Here is a 16,598-nt window from a genome sequence, read left to right as displayed (position 1 = left end):
TACCTCCCCCACCTCCACCTCTCCCGGGCATAGGGTGCCCACCTCCACCCCCGCCCCTGCCAGCTGTGCATGGCATGGAAGAGGTCATTGTGGCCCAGGTGGACCACAGCCTGTGCTCGGCTCGGCTGCCCAGCCACCGGCAGGTACACCCACCTTCACTGCGGATGAAGAAGCTTAACTGGCAGAAGCTGCCGTCTAGCGTGGTCCAGGGTGAGTGCTGGCCCTGCCCATCGCAGTGCCCCTCCACACCGGGCCCCTCCACGCTGGGCCCCAGGCCCCTGTTCCTGGATGAGTTGAGGATTGGGAGCACAGATTTGAAGCATATGGAGAACTCTCCTGGAGGAGACGTGGACGTGCTGAGAGTGGGAAATGTATGATCCGTGGGGGCCTGCCGGCCATTCTGGCACGCTGGACTCCTGTGTGCTCAGGGGTCCCTGTGAGGTGCCTCTGGGTCACTAGTGCCTTGGGGCCTGCACTTCCCAGCTCTGTGTCCGCAGGGCACACTCTGGGGCCTATAAATGCGACATGCGATTCGAATCCAGCAGCTGCTCCCAAACAGGAGTGGCTGTTTTGTGAAAGACTACGGCCTCCAAGACCAGTGGGGTCGCCCCCAGTCGGGTTTAGGACTCAGGGTTTCAGAATTGAGCTCCCGCTCTGGGCGAGGCCTCTGACAGCAGCCCCCCTCCTGCAGAGCGCCACTCCATGTGGGCATCACTGGGCAGCCTGGGCGCTGAGGCGGTGGAGCCTGACTTCTCCAGCATCGAGCAGCTCTTCTCCTTCCCGGTGGCCAAGCCGAAGGACACAACGGTGGCTGCCCCGGCCAGAAAGGAGCCCAAGGAGGTGGGTGCTCTGGCCAGGTGCGGGCGGACCCCTGGGGACCACTTGTCAGCTCTGCACGAGGCACACAGCCCTCCCCTGGCGCGTCTTCCAGATCACGTTCCTGGACTGTAAGAAGAGTCTGAACCTCAACATCTTCCTGAAGCAGTTCAAGTGGTAGGTGAGGGACACGGCCTGGGCGCCCTGCCCCCAACACTGCCAGGTTCCTCCTGGGTGTGGCATGCCCTCTGCAGGCCATCTTGGGAAGCGCGGGGTCCCAGGGCCCAGAGCGGCTGGTCCCCTCTGACCACAACTCCTACTTGCACCCTATACCTGGCCATGAGCAGGCCCTGCGCCCCACTCCATTCAGGCTTTGGGTGCCAGCCTCTCCCTGGGCAGCCCAGGAAGAGAAACAGGACAGGAGCACCAGGATTCTCCGCTCAGGCCTCATTCCTGAGTGACCATGTCCGCACCAGCTCTGGCACTTTCTGGGGCCCAAAGTGCTGGGTCTGAGGGTCGGTCCGCTTGTGCCCCATCGTCTCCCTCCCCCAGCTCCAATGAGGAGATCACCGCCATGATCCGTGCTGGGGACACAGCCAAGTTCGATGTGGAAGTTCTCAAACAGCTCCTCAAACTCCTTCCAGAGAAGCATGAAGTGAGGACCCTCAGGCCTCCACTGGGCAGCGGGAAGGGGTGAGGGGTCCCAGGCTCTGTGAATACCCCCCAGAGCCAGGCCCTCTTGAAAGCCCTGGAGCCCGTGAGAGCTGGGGAGAGTGAGCAGGGAGGTGCAGTCTGGGAGCGCTTCCTGAGGGAGGCATTGGGGTGTGGTGGAATCCCATTTACTTGGCTTTCCTCCCCCCAGATTGAAAACCTGCAGGCATTCAAAGAGGAGCGTGCCAAGCTGGCCAGTGCTGACCAGTTCTACTTGCTTCTGCTGGGCATTCCGTGGTGAGCTGACACCCCATCCCAGGAAGGGTACAGTCCCAACACGCTCCCACCTGTTCTGAGGGGAGAGGCATACACACTGTGACCCCCAGCTAAGATGCCCGACAGTGGGCCACTCACAGCCCCTGGACACGCCATCAGCGACCCATCAGAAGGTTGGCAGAAACCCCATGCCTAGCTCACTAAGGCCATAGCATGCCCTGGCGGACCCAGCCTCCACGTAGGCCAGGGTACACATGGAGGGAGCCCTGACCCCTGCTCCCCCTGCAGCTACCAGCTGCGGCTCCAGTGCATGCTGCTATGTGAGGAGACAGACGTGGTGCTGGACATGGTGCGGCCCAAGGCCCAGCTTGTGCTGGCCGCCTGCGAGAGTGAGTGAGCAAGGAGGGGGCCGGGAGGGGAGGGCTCTGGGCCCTCTGGGGAGACACTGGTCAGGCCTCTGCTATCCTAGCATCCTATAGCTATCCTATGCTGTTCCTGAATGCCCACGGCCACTGACCTCACCATATACTCACAATTCCCCTGTGGACACTGACCCCCCACTTTTCCTCCATGACCCATCTGTAGATGCTGACCCCACTGTCCCCCAACCTCCTACACCAACCCTCACTATTCCCCCAACAATCCCTCTGTGAGAGCCGACTCCTTCTATCCCCCATGACCCTTCTACAAATTCAGACCCCCACTGTCACAACCACCCTGTGGGCACTCACCTTCACCATCCCCCCAGAATCCCCCTGCGAGAGCTGACCCTCACCGTCCCCACCCCCCGCTGGCTGTCCAAGACCACTATTCTGAATGAGTACTGAGGCAGGCACTTGCCACTCCTGGAGCCAGGGACGTGGGCGGGGCCCTCCAGGTGGTCAGCTTATTCTCGCTAGACATTCCCTTCAGCCTCAGCTGAGCCCTAAATGAGACTACAGCTTTCAGAACCTTCCCAGTGCCTCAGTATCTTTAACTACAGAGCAGAGTGGTGGTCAGTGCGCCCTCTCGGGTTGTGGTGAGGGTCCAGAGAGGCTGACCTCAGGAGGTCAGGGGTGCAGGAAAGGGCTTCACCCGATGCTGGAGGGGCGGGGCCGGGACAATGTCTGCACCAGGTGCTCAGGGGTTCCCATGCTCAGCGTGGGTCTGCAGGCATGTGTGTGTGTGTGTGAGTGTGACTGTGAGAGGAGCCCCTTCTGAGGGGCTCGACAGCATCAAGAGGGTGCGGCCTGACGTCCCAGCCCTGCCTTCCCCCAGGTCTGCTCACCAGCCACCACCTGCCAGTCTTCTGCCAGCTGATCCTCAAAATTGGGAACTTCCTCAACTATGTGAGTGGGGGCCACAGCTGCCCCGCCCACCCCAGGCCCCCTTTCCAGCCCGCAACAGGAGCGTGGGCTCACGGCAGTTACCCGGCCCACAGGGCAGCCACACAGGGGACGCAGATGGTTTCAAGATCAGCACTCTGCTGAAGCTGACAGAGACGAAGGCGCACCAGAGCCGGGTGACGTTGCTGCACCACGTGCTGGAGGTGGGCGGGGCCGGGACAGGGGCCGCACCTCGTGCTGGGGGGTGGGGGGCCCCACCACGTGCTGAATGGGGGGGTGGGGGCCCACCACGTGCTGGAGGGGGCAGGGTCGAGTAGGGGAAAGGGCTGCACCATGTGCTGGAGGGGATAGAATTGGGCATACTACGTGCTGGAGGGGATAGAATTGGGCATACTACGTGCTGGAGGGTGTGGGGTGGAGGGTTGCACCACATTCTGGAGGTGGGTGGGCCTGGGGCGGCGCCTGGGAAGCCTCTGCACTGGGTGGGGCTTGGGAAGATGCCCCAGGTGCTGGGAGCAAGCAGGACTAGGTAAGTGTGCAAGTCAAGGCCTGGCTTAGTGATTGGGGCCTGGGGACACACCTCAGGTCCTCCACACAGGTCGTCCCTGAAGGGCCTTCCCTCTGCCTGAGTCCTTGCAGACCCCCCCCATCTGTGTCCACCTCCCCTCATGGGCTCTTCCCTCCTCACCCACCCAGCAGCCTCTGCAGTACCCACCCTCCCTAATCACGCATGAGGCGGGTGGGGGCAGTCACTAAGAAGAGGCACCCCATTACGGCCAGTGCCCAGGCAAGGACTCTGAGGCCTGAAAGGCAGATGGGGCCCACCAGGACACTCCCCAGCCGGTGTGACGTCATGAAGCCTTCTCTTCCAGGAGGTGGAGCGGACACACCCACATCTCCTGCAGCTGCCTGAGGACCTGGAGCAAGCCTCTCAGGCTGCCGGGTAGGCGGGACCACCCACAGCCCACTCACCTGTCCTTGTTCTGGCCCCCCTGGTAGGAGGGGATGGCCTGGGAGAGTCTCAGGGCTGCAGCGGGACCAGGTCTCCCCTGTGGAACGAGCTTACCTGTGGAGAGATGACCTCACCTGTCTTCTGCACCCTCCTTTTATAGACAAGCAAACCTCCCTGAAGGGGTCTGCCCCCACACCTCCATGCCATGCAGGGTGGGCTGCCAGGGGAGTGCTGTGACCTGAGCCTGGAGCTGGGGTGTCCCCCTGGTATCACTGCACTCCCTCTCCAGTGCTCTTTCCTGGAAGTCTGTAGTCATAGGCATCCAGTCCCTGGATCTCTGGGGATGCACGGAGTGAGGGCTGTGTGCTCCGACCTGACCAGCTCACCTTGCTGCTTTTCAGGATCCACCTGGAGATCATCCGCTCTGAGGCCAGCTCCAACCTTAAGAAGCTTCTGGAAACCCAGCGGAAGGTGTCAGCCTCTGCTCCAGAAGTGCGGGAGCAGTACACAGAGCGCCTGGAGGCAAGTGGGCCGGCTGGGGGCTACTGCGAGGGGCACAGGGCCTCCAGTTAGCTCCAGAGCTCAGGGAGGCCCCAGACCTGACAGGACAGGTGGGGTGAGGAGGCTGGAGTGCCCCACATATGGATGTGGCCTGTGGCTCCCATTGTGCGGACAGTGAAGACGGGGTACTCCTGGGTGGCTGGGATGCCCACTGCACAGCCCAGCAGCCATGTGACTGGTCGGTGCTTCCAGGCCAGCTTGGTGGCCTCCCGGGCCCTGGACGAGGTGTTTGAGGCCATTGAGAAGAAGAAGCTGGAGCTGGCCGACTACCTGTGTGAGGACGCGCAGCAGCTGTCCCTGGAGGACACGTTCAGCACCATGAAGGCCTTCCGTGACCTCTTCCTCCGGGCACTGAAGGTGGGCACCAGGGGTTGTGGGTGAGGTGAGCAGGGTCCGGAAGGCAGGGCTGGGCATTGCTGAGGGACCCACCCCACCATCAGGCATATGTCGTCCTTGGCACTTGTGGTTTTGAGTGGTATTCCCTCAGCCCTGAGCCCCCACTTGGTGTGCCCAGGGTACAGCTCTGGGGTACCCCTTGTTCAGTATGCCCAGCTGCAGCACGAGAGGACTTCCTGTCCGGTGTCCCCAGGATACAGTACTCGGGTACTCCCTGCATGGCGTGCCTTGGGTACGGCATTGGGGTACCCCCTGCATGCCATTCTGGGGGTGCACCTTAGGGTACTCCCTGTATGACATTCTTGGCTGCATCACTGGGGTTCATGTCCATCCGTGAAGTAGACAGGGACTGCTGGCAAGCTTGTCCTTCGTCCCAAACCTCCACCCAGGAAAACAAGGACCGGAAGGAGCAGGTGGCAAAGGCAGAGAGAAGGAAGAAGCAGCTGGCTGAGGAGGAGGCGAAGAGACCCCGTGGCGAGGACGGGAAGCCTGGTGAGTACTGCAGCCCCTGGAAGGAGTGGGAGATACAGACTCGGGGCAGACAGCCTCCCCAGACCCTCACACCCGGCTCACCTTCAGCTCAATGGTGTCAGTGGACCCAGCTGAGGGTCATTGTTCTGTGACCAGTAGGTGGACCCTGAGTCCTGTGAGGGGCATCCCTGAGGGCCTGGGGTCCTCTCAGTCAGGAGGGTCGCCCCTGATGACCCAGCATCCCTTCAGTCAGGAAGGGCGCTGGACGGCAGGAAGAGGTGTGTGTCATCGATGCTCTGCTGGCGGACATACGGAAGGGGTTTCAGCTGCGGAAGACAGCCCGAGGCCGGGGGGACATGGAAGTGGCCAGCAGGACTGCAGCAGATGCCCCGAGGGACCGGGAACCTGGTGAGACCCTCAGCTGAAGTATGCTGTTGTCACCATCTCCCTTGTTGGCTCAGCTTCTGTCTTTCCTTCAGAGAGAGGGAGAGAGAGGGAGGGCACGCGTGTGTACACACACGCTGTTCACTAGCCACAGTGCCTTCTCATGTCCTGAGCAGCACACAGACTGGGCCCTGGCCTGTAGGGCCACGTGCTCAGGCCAGCACTTCTCTGAGGTCACCCAGGCGGGCAGTCAGGAGGGCTGCATGGATGTGGTGCCTCCATTCAGAGCAGCGAGAAGACTGAGTAGGGGGAGCTGCACTGACTCCTTGCTCCATCCACAGGAGGCCCCGCCTGCCCTGCCTCAGTGACCAGTGAGCCCAGGAGCTGGGACCTTGGGGATTCTGCCCCATCCCACCCCCAGCCCCATAGGGACGCAGCAGAGGATGGCAGTGCTGGGCCCCCAGCGCGACGCTCCTCCTGGTGTGCAGATGACATCGAGGACCCCTTGGCTCCCCGGCCCTCCGCCAAGGCCTGGCCAGTGACGCTGGGGGGCACCCAAGGCCTGCAGCCCCTCGGGTTCTCTTGCAGCCCCTCCAGTGCCACAGGCTCAAGTCAGGGGACCTGGGGCTCTGAGGCCCCGCAGGACAGCACTAGCAAGGAGGCCCTCGGGTCCACCAGTGTTCTCCCCAGCGGGGCTGGGGATGAGGACACAGCCCCAGAGTCTGCACTGGACACGTCACTGGACAGGTCCTTCTCAGAGGAGGCCATCACCGACTCCTCGGGGTCAGGCAGCTTGCCCCGGGCACAGGCACGCAGTGCCAAGGGCACAGGCCGGAGGCGACGGAAGCGGCCCTCACGAAGCCAGGAGGGTAAGGAGCTAGGCACTTCCCTACCCCCAGAGGGGCCCGTGGGGGTGTGAGCAGGATGGAAGCCATGGGGTTCCAGCGTTCTGCCTCCCATGCCAGCTAACAGCTCCCAACCTCTCCCTTGGGGTGCTGACACCAAGCTGTGCTGGACTAAAGATGGAGGCTCAGCGTGTCCCCAGGAGTCCCGCTGACTCACTGATTGCCCCTGTGCCGGCTAGGGTGGCAGGCAGGCCGGTACTGCAGGGCCCACGGTCGGCTCAGCACCTCGGGCCCGAGTCCAGGGCCGCACACCGCTGGCCAGCCAGTGAGAGCCTTTCTCTCGTTTGAAGCAGAGGTGGCCACCGACTCTGACGATAATAAAACTGAGAGGTTCTGTGCGCTGCAGTGAGGTAGGTGCCCGGCCAGCGCTCCGTGTGCACTAACAGCGGTGGCGGAGCTGCTGGGGCCAGCCACCCCGAATGCGGACCCAGCTTCTGTCCGCAGCACGCCAGCCTCCTGCGGTGTGCGGTGGTGGAACTCCCCTGCCCGCTTGCTTCTCAGAGAGGGCTTGTCATCTGGTGTCCTCCCGCCTCTCTCTCATGGCAAGGCGCAACCTCAGAGCTGACCAGCCGCTGATGGGCCTGGGACACGGGCAGGGCTGGGCTGGGTCTTGGGTGCAGTTCCTCTGCACACACCGTGAGGGGCTGGGGTGACTCGCCCTCAGCTGTTGGCTAGGCTGAGGCTTCTGCTGGCGGGGGGTCCTCAATCTAACCCTGTTCCAGCTAACCACCTGCTTTGCTGACCTCTGCTTTGGGGGTGGGCACCTCTTGGGCTACCAAGTCTTGGTGCTGTGTCCTGTGAGGAACTGAGATGGCCTGAAGGTGGACTCTACAGGGCCAGTTGCCCCTCCTGGGCTGGACTGGGCCTCCTCTCCTGAGCAGCGGGGCCAAGACCACAGGGTCTGTTTAAATGAGGCTCCTTGGGAACCAGCAAGTGGCTGGACATTGTGTATATACAGTGGTGTCAGCGATAGAGGTCACTGTGTGCTGTACCCCCCCCAGAGGTCCTGACCAATAGGGCCCCTGTGGTAACAGTGGGCAGTTGAAGGTGTGGCCGTCCAGTGGGTCACAGTGGGAGGCACCCATGCTGCTCCTCCATCTCCCTCAGAACAAGTGCAGCCGTGCAGGTCCACCAACTGGTGAGTTGGGCCACCAGTCCCAAAGCCCTCCCCCTCCCCTTGCCCATTGGTGGCCAGACAGGGGGCCAAGGACAGCAGGAAGGAATCCTGTTAGGTGCTGTCCAGTTGACTCCTAGTGGCCTTAGGTCCACTAGATGGAAGCCTGGCCCAGGTGGCGTTGTCCTCATTGCCCCGTGCTGGCCAGGCTGAGGCATAAGACAGGCCCCTGGACCACCACAGTTCAGTCACCACGCCAGTCCATCACTCGGAGGGTCTACCTTTCTGCCACCTGTTTTCCAAGCATGGTGTTCTCCACCAAGGACTCACTCCTGACGACATGTCTGAAGTATGTGAGACAAATCTTCCCATTCTTACCTGTAAGGAGCACCTGGCTGACCGCCTCAAAGGCAACTAACTGCTTGTGCTGTCGTCAGTCAGTCCACCAGACTCTGAGAGCTGTGGGAGGCGGGGTGGCCACACAGGCTCCTTGGGAAGGTGCGTTCTGCATTCTGACTGCACCTTGGGGAGGTGCCTGCACTGCTCCACGCCTCCAACACTGCAGTGCAAAGGCATCAATAGCTCTGCTGTCGTCCTTATTCATTGTCCAGCTTTCAGATGCACAGCACGTAACTGAAAAGACCATGGCTTGGATCAAGCCCCTCTTCGTCTTTCAGCTGACATCCTTGCTCCTTGGAACTCTGAGGAGGTCTCCAGCAGCAGACCCTTCAGCAGAACACTCCTTTTGATTTCTTGACTGTTGCTTCCAGGAGGGTTGAGGGTTTGAATCTTAAGTAAAATGAAATTCTTGGAGGTTTAAATATTTTCTTCATCTATCATGGTATTTCCTCTTGGTCAAGTGGGGAAGATTTTTTTCTTGATGTTGAGAAGTCATCTATGTTGAAGGCAGTGGTTTGTGATCTTCACCAGCAAGTGCTTCAAGTCGTCTTCTATTTCTGCATGCAAGATTGTGTCCTTAGCAGAATGCAGGTCACTGACAAAGCTCCCTCCAATCCTAATGCCACAACAGGAGTAGGAATCTTCTAGTGACATCCTTGGCATCCACTCCTAAACATCAAGCCTCCGGAAACTCTGTGAACTTTGATAAATGTCGATAGTTGTAAAGGGGCTTCAGGCCTTTTGTTCAGAGGGTCACTGTGAGTCGTGCTCGACTCGAAGGTATTCAACAACATCCTTATTATCATGCACAGGAGATTTTTTCCTAAATTTTCACACAGAACTTTTAAAGGTGTTTTGTGATTTGAATGAAAGTTTACAAAACAAGTAATGCAAATAAAATCTTACTGATGATTCTTCAAAAACAGTGCATCACTTAGGAAGGAGACAGAAATGAAATCTGGATTGGGAAGAGGCCTGGTGCAGGGATGTGACTGGTGGAAGACGCTGGCTGTAAGCACACTGCCAGGAAGTCAGTCTTTGTTTTATTAAGAAATTACAAATCGCACAAAGAAGGATGGAAATCCCAGAACACCTCGTGCTCTTGAGAAGGAGGCCTGCACGCCGCCCAGAAGCCGGTAACCCAGCAGGACATGTGGACGCTGCATGGTCGAGTCGGGAAGGGAGTGTCAGTGTCCGGATCGTCCACCCAAGGGATCCTAACACTTTTCCTTTTAACTTTTTGTTGGAAACACTTCAGAGCCACCAGGAATTTGCATGTTCAGGAGTGCCTCTCACCTGCTTCGAAAGGTTAACTTCCGCATTCCCCCATCTGTCTCTCACTGTCTGGATAACAGGGTCCCTGGGGTGTAGGATTACATGTGCTCCTTGCACCCCAGTCCCAGCCACCCCAAGTGGGGTTCAGACTTAGCGTCTGAGCAGGCATTCTATGTGGGGTATGTCCACTCCAGAGTCCATCGGGCTGCCGCTTCTCTGAAGAACCCGAGGGCAGCAGGACTCATCTGGGATGCACCCTTCCTGACATGACCCCATGTCCCCCTTGGGTGATGTCCCCCAACGTCACAGTGTCAGCCACCTCTCTGGGCCCCTTTGAGAACAGTCCCCAGCCTCCTATCGTCTTCATAGCATGAGCTTCTCACTTTGTCTAAATCTTTGGTGAAATCACACCCCGCAGGACATGTGTGGACATAGAAGCTTCACAAAGATTCTGATGTTCGCTTTCACAGGGGGCTGTCTGGACAGGGCAGGGCTCTCTCTTAGCATGAAGGGGCACTGTGAGTCACATCTGACTCAGTGACATATGACCGCAACATCCTCACTGTCCCCTCCGCCCTGTGCAGCTCACAGCCCCAGTTTCTCGCCTGACCTTCGCACTGACAGGGCCAGTCCACCCTGGACAGTTGTCTGTGGGCACAGCACCCAAGGCCAGCAGCTGTGGACTTGTCTGTGACCCCTCCTTCAGCATCACCAGCCTTTCCCACATTAGGGTCCAGACTAAACATTTGTTCTGTGAAGGGACAGAGTCCACTCAGGGGCTGATGCCGACTCACATGGTGTGATTGAGGAGTTCCCCTTGGCCAGTACTACCCCTGTGCCATCAGGAGTGGCCACTAGGTGCTATCGCCATTGCAAAGCAGGGCCTCCTGCTGGCAAGCATGGTGTTCACTCATTGCTGAAGGGTTACCCCCACGATGACGGGGCAAGTCGACCCCACTGGTGAGGCAGTGTCCCCCCACAATGAGGCAGGTGGCTCCCTGTTGCTGAGATGACTCCCACTGGCGGTGGGCTGTTCCCCATTGGTACGGCAGGTGTTCTGTTCAGGAGGTGAGTGTCCCCTCATTGGTGAGGGAGTGACCCTATTGGTGAGAGTATGTCCCCCATTGATGAGGGGGGTCTCCCTCAATGATGAGAGGCTGTCCCCCTTTGGTAAGAATGTTTCCTCACTGAATGGGGAGGTGTGGGTAGCATGGCTGCAGGCCAGTGGAGAGGGTCTGGCTCTGTCCAGTCCACAATGGGAGCAGGGTGCTGGCCAGGTCTTTCAAGGCCAGGCTGGACCTGATGGGCCTGCGGGAGCATTGGATACCTCCCGCAGCCAGGCGTGCAGGCCTTGCATGATGGCTGGACACTCGTGGCAGGATGACGGTGTGGCCACAGTGTCAAGGGGCTGGGCTTCTAATGATGTCCTCTCCCCCCATAGGCCTCAGACCCAAGCCGAAAACCAAGTGAGGGGTCGGATGCTGCTTTGCCAACCTCCCACTGGACATGCTGCTGAGGGGTGCCCGGCCTGGGGCACAGGACAGGATGTGCTGCTGAGGGGTGTCCGGCCGGGGGCACAGGACAGGACGTGCTGCTGAGGGGTGTCCGGCCGGGGGCACAGGACAGGACGTGCTGCTGAGTGGTGTCCGGCCGGGGGCACAGGACAGGACGTGCTGCTGAGGGGTGTCCGGCCGGGGGCACAGGACAGGACGTGCTGCTGAGGGGTGTCCGGCCAAGGCACCCAAAGTCTGTGCCTTCTCACTGATGAGCTGTGGAGCCCCCAGAAGCCCCCAGGCACAGCAACCCAATGCCTCACCCTCCAGGCCCCACACACACAGCTGCACATGCACAGTTCCCTGCTTGGAGGGTCTGCCTGGACCAGATGCCCACCTTGGACATGGTCTCTGTGCCCAAGAAACTCTGTACCCCACTTCTGAGACCAAGCTCGGGCACAAAGCCCTCACAGACCCTCTCCCAAGACCCTGGGAGCTAGACACGCTGTCCCCATGAGCCCAAACCCCCATGACTGCCCCCTAGGCTCAGCTGGGCTGGGGCAGGGTGGCTGATGGGGTGAAGGAGAGCTTCTGAGGCAGCTGAGAGAGGCTGGGGTCCCAGGGCCTGGCAGTGGTCCTGGGCAGAGACGAGTAGTGCCATAGGCAGGCTGGAGGACCCCCATCCCCATATACCCAAACTTGGGAGGGGAAGGGTCTGCACCCTGCCCTCAGCACTGACCATTATCCTCTGCAGAGCCCCTCCCTGCAGCTTCCACCCTGACCACCAGAGGGGGCCAGACTGCGGTCAGCATGGCCTGGCACAGCAGGGGGGATGGGCAGGGTCACTATGGTTGGCATTCGTCCTCTCCAACCCCCTCAGCAAGCTCCATCCTGTCTCTTCCGGGGGTGTGGACTCCCAGCACTGCCTGAATGCAACATGCCAGTGTCACCCAATAAAGAGCATGTCCAGTGCCCACCTGTCCTGTGTGTACTGACTGAAGCTTCAGGGACTTCCAGCTGGTCAGTGTGGACATGGGGGCTACCCTGAGGGTCTCCCCCTCTTTGGTCCATGTGCTGCCACATGGGGGCAGGGAATGGGAAAAGCTAGTGGATGATGTCCTGGCCCAGCCTACAGTGGTCAGACTCCCACTCTCACAGAGCAAGGCCAGCACTGTCCCTTCCCCACGGAGCATCTGCTGACCTGAGGTCAGGAACCAGGTGCTGGCCCAGCCACAGGCCCCACTGGCTTTTTGTTCAGGGTGACACTACACGTTCTGCTGGACAGTAGCCAAGACTGCATTAGGGGCACTCACGTGACTACCATCCACCACTCACTCGGTCAGCCTTTACCCACCAGTTAGTTCACCTGTTCACTTACCCACCTTCACTCATCGACTCGGTTATGCTTCACTCGCTCACACGCCCACACACTCACACATGCTCACGCACACTCACATCCACACACACACACACCCTCACACTCACACCCACCCACACACCCGCTCACATGTTCACTCACATACATGCCCACTCACACGCCCACCCACCCACTCGCTCATCCAGCCATTCCCTTACACTCATTGACTAACTGGTCTGTTCAGAGACCCGTTCATCTGCTCGTTCATTCACTGGTTTATCCGCTGTCACACACACACACCCTCAAGTGTCTGATGAGCAGCTCTCCCAGCCATCACATACACCAGGAAGCCCACGTCCACCAGGCTGTGCTGCCACCCAGCAGACAAAGCGTCTGCCACACAGGGTCCCATTGCCTGAAATCACGCCCTATGTCCACCCGGCCAGCCACCCTCCGCTCCATCCCTGTGACGTGTCACTCCCCACGTCCACCCACCCAGCGACTGCTCTGTCTCCGTGGCCCCGTGATGCTCGGCCATCTTGCCAGTGGACTCCAAGAACGTGGCTGGTCAGGCCTGGATCCTTCACTGGGCTTAGTGTCAGAAGGCCCCGCAGGCAGGGTCTGTGGGGACCTGACCTCTCTCGACGGGAGGCCAGTGCATCTGCTGAGGCCACATCCATCCACACATTGGCTTTCCTAAGAAGCACCATGATGCACCATTGGTCATTTTGCCCACCTGCTCTGCGTGGATGGCGGCTCCCGTCCCTTGGGTAGGTTGAGAGTAACTCTGGTGATGGATTAACATCAGGCTAGTAACTGAAAAGTCGGTGGTTCAGTTTCACCAGCTGCTGCATGGAGGATGAGGCAGCCAGCTTCCAGAAAGATGAAGCTGTTCTGCCTTGTGGGGTCACTGAGTCTGAACCCACACCCCCAGTGGATCTGGGGGAGTTTTGTGGGTGGATTCCTGGGCCTTTGTTGTCTCCTGCTGCTCTAACAAACTGTGTAGCAGGGAGCTCGGTGGCCTAGTGGTAAGGAGCCGCACTACCAGTGCCAAGTCCACCAGCTGCACCATGGGAGAAGGATGTGCAGTCTCCTCCCGTGCGATTTCCTGCCTCTCAAACCCGCTGGAGGGTCGGCTACAGGTAGGTTCCCACTTGATGGAACACACAATACTGATGCAGAGGTTAAAGAGCTTAGATGCCGACTGGAAGGTTGGCTGTTCAAACCCACCAGTCCTCTATTGGAGAGCAATGGGGCAGTGGTCTCTGAAGATTTGCAGCCTTTGAAACTCTCTGGGGCAACTTCACTCCAGACCCGGACACCGACTCTCCTCTGACCCTGGACGCCAACTCCACTCCAGACCTTGACTCCACTCTGGACCCTGACGCCCTTCACCTACGGTGCCAACTCCCCTCCAGACCCAAGCACTGGCTCCACTCTGGACCCCAGGCAAGTCCACTCTGGATTCAGACACTGGCCTGCCAGAAGCAACCCGGCATCAGTGGGTGTGGCTTTTGGTTTGGGTGTAACAGCAGCAGCACAAAGGGGTGACTTTAACAAACACTGATTTTCTTATTTTAGGAGTCTGGAAGTCCAAGTTCAGGGTTCCGACTCTAGATGGTCCTGGTACCCTTTAACACCAGAATCCAGTGTGCCCTGGAGCCGCCATGTGTCTGGGCAGCGGTGCTGGTTCTAGCAGGCTCTCAGCACACAGGGCCTGTGTTTACAGGGCACCCTCATGCCTGGCTGTCCTTTCCTGGTGGGACCCAGGGTCTCCTCTCCTGAGACACCCTGTGACACTCCTGCACACCCCCGGGGAAGACCTGCGCTCCTGGCCCTGCGGTCAACATGCACCAACCCAAGGCCATGGCCGCTGTCACAGTCTTCTTACTCCAAGCTGCCTCCCCTGCCCCCACTGGAGAGGCTGGTGGATTTGAACCTCTGGCCTTTTGGCTAGTAGCCTAGCAGGGAATGCACAGTGGCCCCAGGGCTCCTCAGAGATTGGGTTTTGTAGGGCATCCCAGACTGAGACCTCCTACTTCAGACTGCTGGACAGAGGCCACAACCCTGGAGCCCAAGGCCATGTCTGGGGGACACCATTGCTTCCATGACAGCAGTGGGCAGCTGGGCCATTTGCCATGTGTGTGATTAATGTTCTGAGGACCTGCCAAAAGGCTTCCCATCCCTCAGAGCTATATGGATTGGCACTGCCCACACCTCTAAGGAAAATCTACCAGGGGAAAGCAGCAGGTGGGGTCCCTGACCCCGCTCTGGGTCTCTGGATGGAGGCATGGCATGTAACACGGGGCAGGCAGGGCCAGTACCAGACCCAGAGTGGACAGATCCTGGTGTCCTGAAGGGTGGCTAGGTCATCAGGCAGGCCACCAGAGGCCAGTCAGGACCCCACAGCCTTGTTCTGATTCCGCAGGGAGCATGGCCCCAGAACTACTGTGATCCAGCCAGGAGGCCCCAGGCCTTTCAGGGCTCAGCCTCGTCCTGGCCACCTGCCCCAGTCTCAGATGATGAATCCTGGGCTGCCACCGCCTGGCCAGAGTAATCTAATTCAGGCCTGGCCTTGTGACCAGCCAGTGCAGCTGCTGGCCAGGGTGGGGCCAGTCCTAGACAAACTCCCGACCCCCTGCTGGCCACATGCTATTTATATTCTGTGAGGGTCCGGTGGGGGAAGGGCCTGTGCCCAGCTGAACGCCTAGCAGGCAGGTGGAGTTTCAGTGAAAATCTCCTCAAGAAGGACTTCCAGCGGCTTCCCCTTAGGACTTCAGCTGGACCTGGGAGGGCATCTGATGTGACGTCAGCCCCTTGTCCTCACTGACCTAGTGGCAGTCCACATGCTCAGCTCCACCCACCTGGGGAGCATCTCAGACTTCACAGCCCAGCCCTGCTCAGCCAGGTGTGTCCCCCAGCTCAGGCACAGCACCCACTAGGCCAGGTGTGTCCCCTCCCACTGGGCCAGGTGTCCTCCCAGCTCAGGGCACAGCACCCGCTCAGCCAGGTGTGTCCCCCCAGCTCAGGGCACAGCACTCATTCAGCCAGGTGTCCTCCCAGCTCAGGGCACAGCACCCGCTCAGCCAGGTGTGTCCCCCCAGCTCAGAGTACAGCACCCACTCGGCCAGGTGTGTCCCCCAGCTCAGGGCACAGTACCCACTTGGCCAGGTGTCCCCCCTTCAGCTCACGGCATAACAACCCCTCAGCCAGGTGTCCCCCCCAATGTAGGGCACAGCGCCCACTCAGCCACGTGTCCCCCCTGCTAGTGCAGGGCACAGCACCTGCTTGGCCAGGTGCCCTCCCAACTCAGGGCACAGCCAGCCCCCCCCAACTCAAGGCCCAGCACCCACTTGGCCAGGTGGTCCCTACCCAGCTGTAGTGGGCGGATTGCTAGGATGCCCCAGTTGTGGCAGTAGCCTGCCCAGTCAGGGGGTCTGTGGCTGCACAGAGAGCTGACTACATGGGGTGCTGGGAACAGCCCTTCCTGTAGGTGGGGCCCAGGAATGGGAAAAGAGTCCAGGAGGAGATGTGGAGGGGTCAGAGGAGAGGCCAGCAATGGGGGCCCAGGAGGAGGGGGATATGGGAAGAGGGCTACATAAAAGGGGATACATAAGAAAGGGGTCCAGGAGGAGGGGATGTGGGAGGACGCGGCACAGGAGGGAGCTGGTAGATGATGGGGACATGGGGTGGCATCGCAGGTCCAGAGCCCTCCGTCCTCTCAGAGCATACTACAGCTTCTGCCCCTCCTCCTGGGAGCCTGGAAACCGGGTCTAGAGGTCAAGTGGGGGTTCTGAAGATCCCTGGGAGGGGTGGAAGTGGAAGGGTCTGGGATAGCATCACTGCCCCCAGGGGTATCAGGGAGGGTGCACACCTGTGTCCACCTGGGGGGCAAGGAAGACAGAAGCCTCCCTGTCTTCCTGGCACCAGCACCAAGTCCACAGGCGGCGCAGAGGGGTGTCCGCAGGTATGGACCCTTCTCAGGTGCGGCCATGCCCTCACTGGCCCCTGTTCCCAGGCCCCGTCTGCAGACTCCTGGTGCAGAGGCCTGAGGGGTGAGGACAGCTGGACGCGGGGCCCCGCACGTACCCGGGCGCGGGGCGGGGTCGCGCAGTCCTCCCTCGGCCAGCAGAGGGCGCGCTGCGGATTCACCTGCGCCAGGTGCGCGGAGGCGCGGCCGCTCGAGCGCCGACCTCCCGTCCGGCAGTCCGCAGGCATGGCTG

The sequence above is a fragment of the Elephantulus edwardii genome, unplaced genomic scaffold, assembly GCF_000299155.1.
Source record: "Elephantulus edwardii isolate Elephantulus edwardi_28Jun2011 unplaced genomic scaffold, EleEdw1.0 scaffold00440, whole genome shotgun sequence".
In the NCBI taxonomy this organism is placed as follows: Eukaryota; Metazoa; Chordata; class Mammalia; order Macroscelidea; family Macroscelididae; genus Elephantulus; species Elephantulus edwardii.
This window is presented reverse-complemented; position numbering follows the sequence as displayed.